Raw genomic sequence first — 15304 nt, forward strand, 5'->3', positions numbered from 1 at the left:
GAGGGTAAACTTTAGCATGTATTAATCCAAAGTCATTTTCAATGCTGTCAAAATCCTTTCGAATTATTTTCGGATGCCCTAATGGGTAGTGAAAATGTGCATTTACAAACGGATACAACGATGTGAAATCAACGTAATTTACACGCTCACCTGGGCTGACAACATGGCGGAGACGGATAGCAGCCGTACGGCCTCCATATAAGGCTGCTCTGGGATCTAAAGGAATTGATTCTTGAAACCTCTCTAAGAAAGATTTAACATTCGGGTCTGTTTTTTTCTGTACACTCCGTTCGTGTTCCCACTTGATCACCACAGTTTGCACCTTGTAATCGTTTTGTAATCGATCCAGCCTTTTCAAAGTGTCAGAGTACACCTCACTAAAACAAGTCTTTGACAATGGAGAAACATCACTTCCCATATAACACTTTGGACAGCCATGAAAATAACAGCCTAGAAATTCAAAGACAACTTTCCCTCCATTTAACTCTCCATATCCATCAACTGAATAACGCCCAAATTTAACTTCACCTCCGTTCAAAGCATGTCTTATTGAAATCCCCCGTGAGAAGGCCTCATACTCAAGCCACTGTATAGACGCATGTGAGAAAGCCTTGCTGTTTGTTTTGTAATTGTTAGGACAGGGAATCGCGATTGTATTGGGTTTTAAAAATTTAGTTTGAAAGACATTCAAAGCTGCTGAAGCAATGGTCACACTGTCAAAAGGATCACAGTCGGTTGTTTTTATGAATTCATTACGGAAATTACTTGCACCCTCGGCTAAGATTTCAACATCGTTTTCACAGTAAGATACTAACTCTGCATCATAGTCAAACTCTTGATCTTTGACAGTCTGATACCAGTTAAGGAAATCCTCTCTTTGTTTTGGACTCATTTCGTCAGGTGAGTACATCTCGGCCGGTGGATAGCTTCCTCTATAGCCATTTTTTGAAAGATCGGTAAATCTGTGTGGGAAGTAGCCTTTTTTAAGCTGTGTCTTACATCCCAACGCCTTGGAAAAGTCTCTGAGTGGGATAGGAATAAATGAGAACGAGTCAATAAATTTAAGTTGAAAGTCATTATCCAGGATCAGGATTATTTTACTCCCTTGTGCTATCACAGACGGTGACAAACCTTGAGTTACATAAGCATTCAAGATGATATGATGATCAAAACCTTTGCCAAAATGGGAAATGAAAGTTGTCTGTTTATGTTTTTTCTGTCGGAAATGGAGAAGAAATTTTAAAGCACATGAATGCCCCTTCCAGACACGGCGCTCACCATTAAGTGACTGAGCCACTACAAGCACCGGAAGATGGGTTCCAGTGGTTTGAGAAGTCTCAAAATCAAAAAATACAATCTTTTTTTCATGTATTTCTTTTTCAGATTTGATTGGTTTTGTACGCATGTAACAGACATGTTTATCTTCGCCGCTTTCAATCATAGAGTTATTAGCTGATGTCTGCTCTAACTCATTGTTACGAGACGACAATGTTGTTTTAGGTTGTTTACAAATTGTGCACATCTTGATAGCACAAGTATGCTCTTTAGGATCTCTGATAGATGTGTAGTACAATGTTTTACATCTAGGACATGTTTTATTGGTCTGACACTTGCTGGCCATCTTTTTGATTTTTGGATGCCATTTTTTCTCGCGATGTCGTTCGTAGCATTGTCTATTTGTACAGAATCGATTGCAATCAGCACAGTAGGTTTTTTGAATTGGACCCTGTTTACAATCTGTGCAACAGATGTTGCAGCTTTTTTCACAGAAATGCTTATATTGACACTGATACCCTGTGTGACAATGTTTACAGAAAAACTTCACACCTAGAAATCCCTTAATATTATTTATCCCGTAAAAATGATTATTGTGTAAAAGCAGATACCGTATTGTGTCTCGTTCGGGAGTTCCTGTTTGAAATGTAACCAGGTTGTTGTTTTTTTTCTCTGTCAGACGATTGGTAAAAGATAACAATTTTACACGCTAACAGCTCCTCAAATTTGACAACATCATCGAATGTGACCATTGTATCAGCAGTCAGACCTGCTCTGGTATGGATGTCACAGCCTGCCTTTATGGCCTCCATAATCGTCAACTTGGGATTTGTCAGTAATGCCAGATTTACAGCAAAACATGTTTGATCGGGATTGGGGAGTACAAATAAATGTCGTGCTTTTTTCTTCACAATTTCGCTCGCAAGACATGATTCAATTCGTCTCTTACCCCCTCCCCGCGGAGCCTTCACAAAATTGACAATTAGCTCAAGCGATCCATCGGTGAAAACAGACATATTACTCTGGACTAATCTGTCTAAAAGTTCCTGTAATTGTGACACTGTCCCCTCTCCATAACGCACGCTCATTGAGACATCGTCTTGCAAACGATCAGCACGCAGATTAACTTGGATAACGTCATTTGGTTGGACATCAGCTCTGTGAATCATGCTTGAAATCCTATCGCGAAAACCATTTGTGACATTCAAATAAAATTCATGAAAATTGGGAATTGCAGATGGTGATGGAAAGCGAAGGAAAGAGCGAATCTCAACATTATTAAATCTTTCACGGTTTGTGACATGCATGTCATCACTAGTGCAAGGTGCTGGAACATTAACAGCCGCACTATTTGTGTTGTTTATCCCCATAGATGTGGATTGACCCTCATTACTCTGATTGATGACGCTCTCTGTCTGTTCACCCTCGCCCCCACCCCCCACCTGATGGCCTCTTTCCAGAATGTTGACTGCATCACAACACTGACTGTCTGATGGAGACCACGGGTCATCTATTTGACTGTTGAGTGCATCACAACACTGACTGTCTGATGGAGACCACGGGTCATCTATTTGACTGTTGAGTGCATCACAACACTGACTGTCTGATGGAGACCAAGGTCCTGAGTCAACATTGCTTTGCGATACGGGCGAAGGAACGGGGGAGGGGTATCTGTACATTTGGAGTAAGGAAATTAGCTCATCAGGGGATGGAAGAAAAACTTCCCCCCCTCTTTCAGGTGAATCATGCCGAGCCTGAATTGGGCTATTTTGGGGAGAAGGCTGATTAGCCCGGCCTTCGGATCTTTGACAGTTGATCTCTGAGATCAACTGGAGAAGATGCTCTCTAATTTCAGGGGAATTGTTGTGATCTGATTCCGCACTGCTATGCGGAACGGGGGAGGGGTATCTGTACATTTGGAGTAAGGAAATTAGCTCATCAGGGGATGGAAGAAAAACTTCTCCCCCTCTTTCAGGTGAATCATGCTGAGGCAGAATTGGACTGTTTCGGGGAGAACCCTGATTAGCCCCGCCTTCAGATCTTTCTCGGTTTATCTCAGAGATCAAGTGGAGGAGATGCTCTCTAATTTCAGGGGAATTGTTGTGATCTGGTTCAGCCATTTGTCTTTATCACCCGATCAAAAATTAGTCTTCAAATTGCAACCTGCGATGGACTCTTTGTGGCAGTGTTCTTTGTTCACGAGTGGCACGTCTAGCGTTAGCTGAATATGAATTGACGTAATGCCTGCGTCTAACATTCTGTCTAAGTTGATTATATATATTCTCAATCATGCGGCGATTTAAACCTGCTATATCATACATGTATCTTCTGAACACTTGTTCGACAATTAGCACAGAGGTGTTGAAATCCACTGTTTCAATTCCATCACTGTCTGAGACTATATCCCTCTGATTTAGAGCTTGCATGTCAACATATTCACTTTCACTATCTGGAAAATAATGAAATCTTTCCTGGTTGTAGACTCCAGCGTCAGATGTCTCCTCCTGTCCCGTTTCTTGTCCCACATCGGACTCTGCTGTGTTTTCCTCGAATTCTGTGTCGTTTTCTCCCTCTGTCACATCCAGCGTTGAGGGCATCAGTGGCGCAATCCCTATAACAGAGCAGACTCTGTTATTCATCAACATTTACACAGTACATACAGAGATAATTGTTGACATAAATATGAATTCATCAAAACCGACACACATTTGTTTAACTTACCGTGACTTGAGTTTGGACTTGTAAACCCCACAATAAAATGCAGTGGGTTTTGGACCGGCGGTGTTAAAGTGTTTTCCACGAATCCCGAAGTCTGTCCCCAAACTGCCCCGTCTATCGTAGAGCGATCGCCCTCTACAAATCCTGTGTCAGAGAGGATCTTGTTAGTCATCAGCATTTACACAAAACATAAAGAGCTAATTCCTGACATCAATCTGTATTAAACTAAACCTACACACGATTGTTTACCTTGTGCCTGGTTTTGAGGCGTTATAAAGTCCACATTAAATCCCTGCATTGGGTTTTGGACCGGTGACACTAGGGCCACTGGTGGCGGTGAAGTCAGATCGATCACTGGAAATCAAACATACTCAATTTATTTTATTTTCCCCAATATATATTATATAATCAACATCCTTGCTCTCTCTCTCTCTCTCTCTCTCTCTCTCTCTCTCTCAGAGGTAGAGAGACATGCGCAGACACTCACACACACACACTCACACACACGCACACACACATACACGCACACAGGCACACACGCACGCACACACACGCACCCTGAGAAACATAAACTTCTAAAAGAAATTTCTTTCAGCTACATGATTTGAAAACATACCTTCAATTGGTGAAGATGCAGCTCTCCTGTAAGTAGAAAAAAAAATTTGGCTTTCAGGCTAAACACCCTAGATAAATTATATACAATATGAAACTTACGTACATGCAACAGCCCATGTCAATGTCCGATGTCTTGTAGTCGTCTCCAAGCTCTGTGTTCAAACTCTCTGTCTTGACGTTGTTCGCTGATTTTTGCGAGTGATCTGGAAACCTACCGTCGACACTTGCCTTTTATTCCATTTTATACAATAGGGGAAGAATGTTTAAGTGCCAGATATGTTTTTTAAAGCCTCAATCACATTGTCTTTTTTTATACAAACCATGAGGCCCCTAGTATTGATTAGAGTTAGCTAAAAAAGACCCCCCACGGATCAGTCCAAAGAAACCCCCATCTACTATAAAAATGGTATTAAAATGATCTCATGTGAACCATGGGCCCCCGCTATTGACACGGGAGCCATGAGGCCCCCGCTATTGATTATAGTTACCTAAAAAACACCCCCATCAGATATGTTTTTTAAAACCACAAGCACATTGTCTTCTCCCGTGGGAAAACGAGACACCCTATTGATATTATATATTTCACACACCCGAGACAGCACCCCACCATTCTTTCTTTTTGCTTGAGAGACCCCCACAGATCACGCCCAGGAAATACCCATCTACTACAAAAATGGCGCGAGTATTAAAATGATCTCATGTGAACCATGGGGCCCAACCTAATGATCATAGTTACCTAAAAAACACCCCCCATCAGATATGTTTCTTCATCGCCCCAAGCAGATCCTGTTCCCCAGGAAACATGAGACCCCCACCATTCTTTCTGCTTGAGAGACTCCATACACTAAACCCAGAATGTCCCCACATACCCTCTCCCCTTCCCTCCACAGCCAGTGAGAGGTGTCTCCCACAAAAATGGCGCGACTATTAAAACGATCTCATGTGAACCATGGGCCCCAACCTAATGATTATAGTTTCCTAAAAAACACCCCCATCAGATATGTTTTTTAAAACCACAAGCACATTGTCTTCTCCCGTGGGAAGTCGAGGCCCACCTTATTAATAATATATACCGCACACACCCACACACTCAAGAGTCTCACACACACACACACACACACACATCAGCCCCCAAGAATCTCCCCCATACCCCTCCCCTTCCACAGCCCTCTAAGACCTCTCTACTCACAGTTTAAAAAAATGATGTCATCTGATGTGTCAAGTCATCAATCATATTTTGACAGTTAGTTTCTGACGATTATTTTTAATGATTAAATTTATATGACGTCATCACATTTTGTCATTTAGTTTCTCTAAATTTCTCTAACACTGGAACAAAACCATATGCTTTGGGTAAGACAATACGTTGTTTGCAATCTCAAACATACCGGTATGCATGTTCAGTAATATTATTTTCCACAACATATCATATGAATGAATCCTTTTACGTCAGTCATTCAGCATTGTTGTTTATCCAAATGAAGGGTCATGCCGGGTCAACTGTATGCTAACTTGCCTGCTAACTGCACTGTATACAATGCCTGGTAAGCATCATGGAAGCACTGAGATTCTCCTTCCTTCAATAACGCAACCTTCGTCCCTTAAAGAAATACATTTATCATGATATAACAAAAAAGTAGGTACATTTCCTCTTAGCTATTATAGAGCTATATAAACCTATCAATTCTGGACGTACATTTAATCAGAGGAATTTTACACGATGGAAAATATCTGAGAGATCGACAGTGCAAAACCCTTAAATGATCAATCATAAATCTACATTTCAATCATACTTACAGGTGAAATGTTCGTCCACAGCCTTTGAACTGGCGATTTGTGCAGTTAATAGCTGCACATGCAGGCATCTTAAGTTGGAATTTGTGACCAATCCAAATTAATAAAAGAAGTTCACCATGAATGCAAAAGCTTGCCCGAGAAGTGTTTCTTGTGAGTGGCAATATGGCGGCCATGTGGCTTCACAAGTCATCGCTAATGAGCTATCCAGATATATAATACAGATCAGTGTTCAGAGCAGACAGACGGACAGGCTGGGCCGCATCAGAGCCAAAATGAGCCACTTTGAAACGGATCTCTTAAAAAAAAAAAAAGGCCCACGTGTGCGAAAATGGCTGATAAGAATGTCACGAAAGAGTAAATCAGTCATAAAAAGATGGAAAATAAATGTCCCATGCAGGGACATTTAGTTGACAATTCCATTCAAATGGGAGACATTTGAACGTTGAATATTTGCAGGATCAACACCAAGTCTTACGGTTGTTCCTCTTGTTGCTAGGCAGAGTTCGTAGGGCTCGTGCACTAGGCTGCATGTGCCAAACAATGATTACATGCCTTTCTTCATACATCATTTGGAAGCCCCTTTCCACCACGGAAAGAAAAGAAATATCCCAACCATAAGTCACAATAATCACATCAAAAATCACATTCTGACTTATAAAGTCTACATTAGGAAACAAAGTCACAATTAGGAAATAAAAATGTGGAAATTATGAGATAAAAAGTCAACATTGTGAAATAAAAAGTTATAATGATGACTTTTTGATGTCATCATTCCAACTGTGTGAGGACAGGAAGGTGGACACTTCCATCAGCGTGGCTGACATATCTGGGGTAGTCAAAACCCTCCCCAGTGGCAAAGCTCCGGGGGTGGACCAGTTTCTCCCTGAGTTCTCTGGATGTGTCTTGGCTAACACGTCTCTTCAACATTGTGTGGAAGTGGGGACCAGTACCTCTGGATTGGCAGACTGGGGTGGTGGTCCCCCTTTTTAAGAAGGGTGGCTGGAGGGTGTGTTCCAACTATGGGGGGGGGGGGGGGGATCACACTCCTCAGCCTCCCTGGGAAAGTCTATTCCAGGGTGCTGGAGAGAAGGGTACCACCGCTAGTCCAACCTTGGCTACAGGAGGTGCAATGTGGTTTTGGTCCTGGTGATGGAACACTGGACCAGCTCTACACCCTTGCAAGGGTACTGGAGGGTACTTGGGGGTTTGCCCAACCGGTTGCTCCCAGGTGCTCCGGGAGGATGGGATTGGTGACACTTCTACATGTCATTGGGTCCTTGTAGAACCAGAGCAGGAGTCTGGTTGACATTGCCAGCAGTAAGCCAGCCTTTTTCCGCTGAGCGTTGGCCTCCGCCAAGGCTGCCCTTTGTCACCCGTTCTGTTCGTCATTTTTATGCACACAATGTCTAGGAGCAGCCAAGGCGTCCAGGTAGTCCAGTTTGGTGGCCTTGGGATGAGAGAGCAGATCCTGATGGTCCTGATGGCCTCATCGGGCTGTGACCTTCAGCACCTGTTGGAGAAGCTTGTGACCATGATGTCATGCAGTATGACACATGAGAAAGGATCACTGCATGCACGTTCGGCAGCTTGATGTGACAGGCTCCTTCTAATGAAACCATTACAAGGCAGTGAAGATTTGGTTGAACCTTCTTGCACATCCAGTATATTTAACCTGACTATCAAAGTTGAATTCTTCTCCAGGATGACACTTAGCTTCATTCACTTCCTCAATCATTTCATTCTTAATTCTTACCTCAAATTCAGATTGAAGAGTTTTATTGTCATCTGCACAGTAAAACAGGTACTTATACTACTTACTGCAACCAAATACTTATTCTGTTCATTCTCCCAAGAAAAGAAAGAAAACACAAGAAAATGAATAAGAACAGAAGAAACATTAATACCAATAAATAAATAAATAAAGTGCTATGAGTGTGTGCGTGTGTTGCGTGTGGCGTGTGTGAGTGCTTTGTTGAGAAGCCTGATGGCCTGTGGGTAAAAGCTGTTTGCTAGCCTTGTGGTCCTGGACTTCAAACTCCTGTAGCGTCTGCCTGACGGTAGGAGTGTGAATAATGAGTGTTGTGGATGTGTGCTGTCCTTGATGAGGTTGTGTGTTCTTCGTAGGACTCTAGTTTTATAGATGTCTTGCAGTGAGGGGAGGGCTGCCCATACATCATGTATGGGGCTATTACGTATGGAAAAGCACACGGATACATGAAGATGATGATGGGATACCTGGAGCCATTCAGAGATGTCCAATAAAGCCTGCGTCGGATGCTCGCCAGCCAGGCTGGGTGTTTTAGAGGACATGGACATGGACAGTTGACATCTGGACAGCAGCTTGGTAGGTGCTTCATGTACATTGTGAACAACAGAGGGCCAGGAACAGACCCTTGGGAGGATAGCATGGGCCTGCTAAATCTTTGTCTCCTGATTTATGGATCATTATTGCAGTTTTCCAGCTCTCTGGGAGTTTCCATGGTGGCCCCACCTGTATTTGCCCATATGGACTTCAAGTGGGTTCCTACTGGGTTTCAAGTGGGGCCCAATATGGTGAGGTGTACGGGACCCATGTAGGCCCCATAGCCACCAAAGTTTCCTCTGGCTCCAATCTGAGGTCTTTGATGCTCGCCACAAACCCTTTTGTGTTCTCTATATGATGATCAGTGTTGCCTACCAATGGGGATAAGACTGTTTCTACATACTGTATTTCGCTACATTGTACGTGGTAGAGTCAATGCTATAGACAATGGGTCTGAGGGGAAACCCTTCCTTGTGAATTTTTGGAAGGCCATAGATACATGGTGTAGCCTCCCCAGGGTATAACCTATGATACATCTGTCTGTCAATTAGTTCTTCCTTCTCTAACTTTTGGAGACAGTGTAGCGGGGGTCTCCGAAAAACTCCAGAGGATCTTATGGCAACACAAAATTCCTACCTATTTCAGACCAGTAAATACCCTGAGACAAAAATTAGTGCATCCTAAAGACAAGGCTCCAAACCAAAGAGCAATGATATTCCATCCACTGTAAAGATGAGGAATGCAAAGAGCACTACATTGGGGAAACTAAGCAAATGCGCCAAAAAAGGCTTTATCAACATCGAAGGGACAATTCTAGTGGGCCTCAATCAGCAGTACATCTACACCTTAAAGCTACCAATCACTCTTTTGAGGACAGCGAGGTAAAGATTTTGGCCAAAGAAAACAGATGGTTTGAAAGAGGAGAAAAAGAAGCTATTTTTGTCAAACAACAGAACCCATCATTGAATCGGAATGGTGGTTTGAGGTTTAATTTGGACCCTGTGTTCAGCAGGTTACTGAGACCAAAACCCACAGCTCTTAGTCTTGCAAATGAGGTGGAGCCAGGGCCGAGCCAGAACAATAGATGCTAACGAGCCAGTATCAGAGTCGTTCATACCCAACTCAGGGAGCGACACTTCCCTTTTATCGGAGGTGTTAATAGCAGGAGAGGATTTTACCACAACTCCCCCCAGTCTTAGTGTAAGGAACCAATAGGAGGAGGGTGTTGGCACACCAATTCCGCCCACTCTTACTGTAATTAAGGCCTAGGCTACCAGCACTTATTAGTTCGCTGACGAAGCTCTTCGGATGAGGAGCGAAACGTCCGACACCTTCTTCACAGAAGTACAGATGACGTCTCAAGAAGCCTTTCCCTCGATGGACAACTCCTGTACGACAGAGCCTACACAGACGCATCTTGTTCATATTGTTGTACATGTTGTTCAGTATGAATCATAAGGAATTGTACAGTAACTGGCCAGGGACAAGAGATGAACTAGAAAAAGAAAGCATTTCCTGCAGAAAATGCGTGTGCATGCTGAAAGCAGCTGAACTCTATTGCTGAAGCAACGCTGAATTAGCTGAAGAATCTGCTGAAGCAATGTTGAAAAAGGCTAACACTAAAGCTGAAAACTCTAAATGACTTTAAAAGGGCTTAAAGCAGTAGACACATTAAAGAGACAGTAACAAATATAGATTTAAGCGTAATATTTGAAAAGTCTGAAAAGTTGAAATCTTGAAGAAGACAGTGATATGACTGGAAGTTCTTTGATCTTGGCCAAAATGGGCAATAACTCCATTTTGGAGCTTCTGAAGAGCGGTAATACATCAATATTAACAGGGAGAGTTAGAGTGTCTGTTGAAGAATATGATTGATGTGACAGCTGTGAAATAATTGCATTTGATACTCCAAAATGACAGTAGCTACCATCTCCAATTTCTTTGACCTCACAGGTTTTTAAGGTTGACAAAAGAGTCCTTGGATGTCTGGGTAAATCCAGGCCGCACTGCACTAAAATATGCAATAGTTCTGACAAAGCACTGTGTGAAATATTGTGATTTGGGGCCCAATCAGACAATTTCTTTTTCAGTTCATCACAAGGATTAGTTCCTTCCTTAGTCCTAGCACCCAAATTTAATTCTTCACTGCTATCACTTGTGAACATCTCAGAATCTGATTCCTGGCCACTTTCATTGTAAACAGTCTGGGCCTGAGAATCCAACTCCTCATTACAAATCTGGCTGTCCATTTCAGCGACACAATCCAAATTTGAAGACACTTTGTTTTTGGCGCGCAGGTCTTCCAACATCTGCAAATGCTCTGCAACTTTGGCTTTAATGCGTCTCCGTTTGGTTCGAGAACTACCACAGTAATCCATTTTTCTGATCTGTAACAGACAAAGATTTTGACACACGTATGCATGTGCCTGAATACTTTGCACTTTGATACTGAATGAATAAAAACTGAGGAAGTATTCTAACCATCTATAAAAGAAAGTGAGTGGGAGTTTATCGATGTAATACGATAACTCCATTTTGCAGGCTTTGTTGTCTATGCAGAGACATGTACACTATTTGGCTCTTACTATACCTCCAGATGTAACAAAGAACTCAAAACTAGTCTCAATATTAATAAATACACACAGAAGGATTCACAAATACATGTTAAGATTTATATATAAATGACTTTCCACACAAATATTTTCAATGCACACACATATTTGGCATTTATGTAAATGTAAAATAAATCCACCACCCCCATTTGGGGTATGTTTTAAAATAGCGTTAGAGCACACGTGTCAAACTGGTGCCCTTGAGGGCCGAGACGCTGCAAGTTTTCTCTCCAACCAGTTTCTTCAGCAGGTGGTTTAATTGATGAGCTCCTTCCCTCAAACTGAAGGTGTTGATCATTAAAATCACCTGCTTTAGGGACCGGCTGGAAAGAAAACCTGCAGTGTCTCGGCCCTCCATGGCACCAGTTTGACACCCCTGCTTTAGAGGGTGGCAGTAATGCAACACTACATTGACTTTATTCTTATTCAATATTCATTATTTATCACTGATTAATCATCAAATAAATTCACTCATTCATTCATGCATGTGCTGGTATGCAAGGATTTTCACATAGCAGCCTCAAAAATTACAGGTGCATAAATAAAATAAAAGCATTTGTATATGAATGTATCAACATCCACATATGTTTAGATGAAAATTGCAAATACTTTTTAATTACAATATATAAATAAATAAAATATATGTATTTGTGGATTTTTATTGCATACACAGTATTTAAAACAATAAATATTTGTGTGTGCATTAGAAATACATTTGGGAAACTTTTTGGGTTATTTGTGGATGTATTTTACATTTATATAATATGCAAAATATGTGTGTGTGCATTGAAAATATTTGTGTGGAAAGTCATTTGTATATAAATCTTAACATGTACAGTATTTGTGAATCCTTCTGTGTGTATTTATTAATATTGAGACTAATCTAACTCCATACAAAAGTTCTCCCCTAATGTCATCAAAATATGTCCATGTGTTCATTTACCTTTCTGGAACTTTTGGAACTTCTTGACAATCTGGTGACTGGTGATTGCCCCAAAATCAGATGCTCAGAGACCTGCAAAAATATACAGCACAAACCACAACCACAGGTATTGTCAGCTAAGTGCGTCTGTGTCTGCACACCTGCTCTCTGATCACAGTGAAGGGATAAGAGACCAATAAACATTAACGCTAGCTGCAAGTTACTTGCAGAAAAAGAAACGTAACGTTACTCCTCATGGCATTAAAAAAAAAAACTATTCATTCATTCATTCATTCATTTTCAGTATCTAAGTAACCTGGAGGTGCACCTAGCCTGTCATGATGCGACATGATAAGCATGTTTATTCCCTCAAAAGTTTTGTAAACTAAATTCTGTACACTTAAAACAATCTGTGAAAACCCACTCATACTTTGGGTTCTATATGCACATAAACATTTGTTTTTCTTCCCTTAATTGATCCATACAGCTATCGAGGAGAAGATGAGACGCAAATTGAGCACCAAACGCCAAATGGTCTGGACACCAGGAAACTGATTTTCAAATGGTAAAATCCATCCGCAGCGAGCTCACTTAAAACTCCATCCATAAAATAATGATATTTGCAACGTGTCCGATAGTTATGGTTAAACTATTACTTGTCGGAAATAATGACATTAAGAGTGAACAAATTATATCTAACCATCATGAAGTGAATTTGTTGTGGGACTACTTTGTGAAGCGGACGCTTACCGTGGGGTGAACCGCAATATGGCGTCGGGCGGCCAGCGTTACTTTTTCAAATAACTTTTCAAAACAAAAGTAGTAGTATTTATCTAAAACAAAATACAACCTAATACATATCCCTTGTGCCCTATTAAGGACAAAAGTGTCCTTTGCAAGTTTTATTTTTTTGATATCTTTGCAGTGATTATGTTTTTAGCCATCATATTTGGCAAAGGTGTGTATTTTTTTTACTTATTTTGGAATTTCAAAGACAAATCATATTTTCTACACTGTGTAGCCAAAAAAGTCACACTTCCTATTAAGGGACAAAAGTGTCCTCTCCCAAAACACCATAAAAATAATATGCGTTAATATTTTTTCTGATTTTCTTCATAAATCATAAACCCATGTGTGTGTGTGTGTGTGTGTGGGGGGGGGGGGGGGGGGGGGTGCGTGTGTGCGTGTGTGCGTGTCCGTGCATGTGTGTGTGTGCCAGCTCAATTCCATTTTATGCACAGGAGCTGCAGCACAAGGATGTGTGGGCTTTGCAAACATACTTTCCACACTTGCAGCAGGTGTTAGCTTTCTGCTGACTGGTGCAAAAGGGATATACAGTGGGGCAAAAAAGTATTTAGTCAGCCACCAATTGCGCACGTTCTCCCACTAAAAAGATGAGATGCCTCCAGTTTTCATCATAGGTCAATTTTCATCAACAATGACAGACAAAATGAGAAAAAAAACAGAAAATGACATTGTCTGATTTTTAAAGGTTTAAAAGTTCATCTCAGTTTGTTATATACAGTACCTTTTGTTGGCAATGACAGAGGTCAAACGTTTTAAGGAAGTCAGGAGGTTTCCACACACTGTTGCTGGTATTTTGGCCCATTCCTCCATGAACATCTCCTCTAGAGCAGTGATGCTTTGGGGCTGTAGCTGGCAACACAGACTTTCAACTCCCTCCAAAGATTGTATATGGGGTTGAGATCTGGAGACTGGATACGCCACTCCAGGACCTTGAAAAGGTTCTTACGAATCCACTCCTTCGTTGCCCGGGCAGTGTGTTTGGGATCATTATCATGCTGAAAGACCCAGCCATGTTTCATCTCCAATTCCCTTGCTGATGGAATGAGGTTTTCTCTCAAAATCACACGATGCATGGCCCCATTCATTCTTTCCTTTACACGGATCAGTCGTCCTGGTCCCTCTGCAGAAAAACAGCCCCAAAGTATGATGTTTCCACCCCCATGCTTCACAGTAGGTATGGTGTTCTTTGGATTCACTCAGCATTCTTTCTCCTCCAAACACGACAAGTTGAGTTTCTACCAAAAAGTTCTCTTTTGGTTTCATGTGACCATATCACATTCTCCTAATCCTCCTCTGGATCATCCAAACGCTCTCTAGCAAACTTCAGACGAGTCTGGACATGTGCTGGCTTAAGCAGGGGGACACGTCTGGCACTGCAGGGTTTCAGTCCCTGGCGGCGTAGTGTGTTACAGATGGTAGCCTTTGTTACTTTGGTCCCAGCTTCCTGCAGGTCATTCACTTGGTCCCCCCCGTGTTGTTTTGGGATTTTTGCTCACCGTTCTCGTGATCATTTCGACCCCACAGGGTGAGATCTTGCGTGGAGTCCCAGATCGAGGGAGATTATCCGTGGTCTTGTATGTCCTCCACTTTCTAATAATTGCTCCCACAGTTGATTTCTTCACATCAAGCTGCTTACCTATTGCAGATTCAGTCTTCCCAGCCTCGTGCAGGTCTACAACTTTGTTTCTGGTGTCCTTTGACAGATCTTTGGTCTTGGCCATCGTGGATTTTGGAGTCTGAATGTTTTTTTTTTCTCATTTTGTCTGTCATAGTTGAGGTATACCTGTGATGAAAATTGGAGACCTCTCTCATCTTTTAAGTGGGAGAACGTGTGCAATTCGTGGCTGACTAAATACTTTTTTGCCCCACTGTATATATATTTAATATTATGATATTAACATAACATACAACATACCACTGACATAGGCTATTGTTTCAAATTCTTTTAATGGTAATAAAATAAAATGTGTTCTAAAGGTGTGTCTGCTGCATTTCAAAAGGTACAAGCACTTCCAATGCCTACTTTTTCCCTTCATTTTAAGCTGCTATGAGTGATTTTCAGTGAGCAAAAACAGGGCTCGGTCTTGTTTATGTTTTCAATTGAAATAAACTGACATAATTCAGTGCAATTATTTTTCTCATGATCTCTTCAGGTTTGCAGGAGCCACTGTTTATGGTTTTGTATTTGTTTATTTCTTGCATACCGGTTGCACGTGTTACCATGTGGGCTGATGTGTCAGGTGAAGAGTATTTAGG

At 41.6% G+C, this 15304-nt stretch overlaps 1 long non-coding RNA gene across 1 annotated transcript; it reads right to left on the reverse strand.

The window, feature by feature from the left end:
• Window positions 1-4249: 4249 nt before the first annotated feature.
• LOC129169649 (uncharacterized) lies at window positions 4250-4750 on the reverse strand. Its single transcript, XR_008566456.1, has 3 exons — window positions 4708-4750; window positions 4610-4635; window positions 4250-4347 (listed from the first exon to the last, which is right to left on the reverse strand). It is a non-coding gene; the product is annotated as an uncharacterized LOC129169649 (long non-coding RNA).
• Window positions 4751-15304: the final 10554 nt, after the last annotated feature.

The sequence above is a fragment of the Dunckerocampus dactyliophorus genome, chromosome 17, assembly GCF_027744805.1.
Source record: "Dunckerocampus dactyliophorus isolate RoL2022-P2 chromosome 17, RoL_Ddac_1.1, whole genome shotgun sequence".
Classification (NCBI taxonomy): Eukaryota; Metazoa; Chordata; class Actinopteri; order Syngnathiformes; family Syngnathidae; genus Dunckerocampus; species Dunckerocampus dactyliophorus.